The following is a 398-nucleotide window of genomic DNA, read 5'->3' as shown; positions in this document are numbered from 1 at the left end:
GTTGTAGATCTCCCTTGCCCAAGTTTGATAACTTGATAGAACAACCCATGGAACTCAGGAAAATGCTAAGCTTACTATTACAGTTTGTTATAAAATCTACACGTGAGCAGCCAGATGAAGAGGTACATAGGGTGAGGTCTGGAAGGGTCCCAAGTGCAGGAGCCTTTGTCATTGTGGAGTTGGAGCATGAGTTTACCAATTCAGAAACTCTCTGAACCCCATTAAGGGTTTTTTAAATGGAAGTTTCACTAGATAGGCATGATTGATTAAATCATCGGCCGTTGGTGATTGAACTCAACCTCTAGCCCCTCTCCCCAGAGATTGGGAAGTGAGGCTGAAAGTTCCAACCCCCTAATTACAGCTAGGTTTTTCTGGTGAACAGCCCCCATCCTGAAGCT

This window comes from Pteropus vampyrus, unplaced genomic scaffold, assembly GCF_000151845.1.
Source record: "Pteropus vampyrus isolate Shadow unplaced genomic scaffold, Pvam_2.0 Scaffold889, whole genome shotgun sequence".
Taxonomy (NCBI): domain Eukaryota; kingdom Metazoa; phylum Chordata; class Mammalia; order Chiroptera; family Pteropodidae; genus Pteropus; species Pteropus vampyrus.
Note: the sequence above shows the minus strand (reverse complement) of the source record.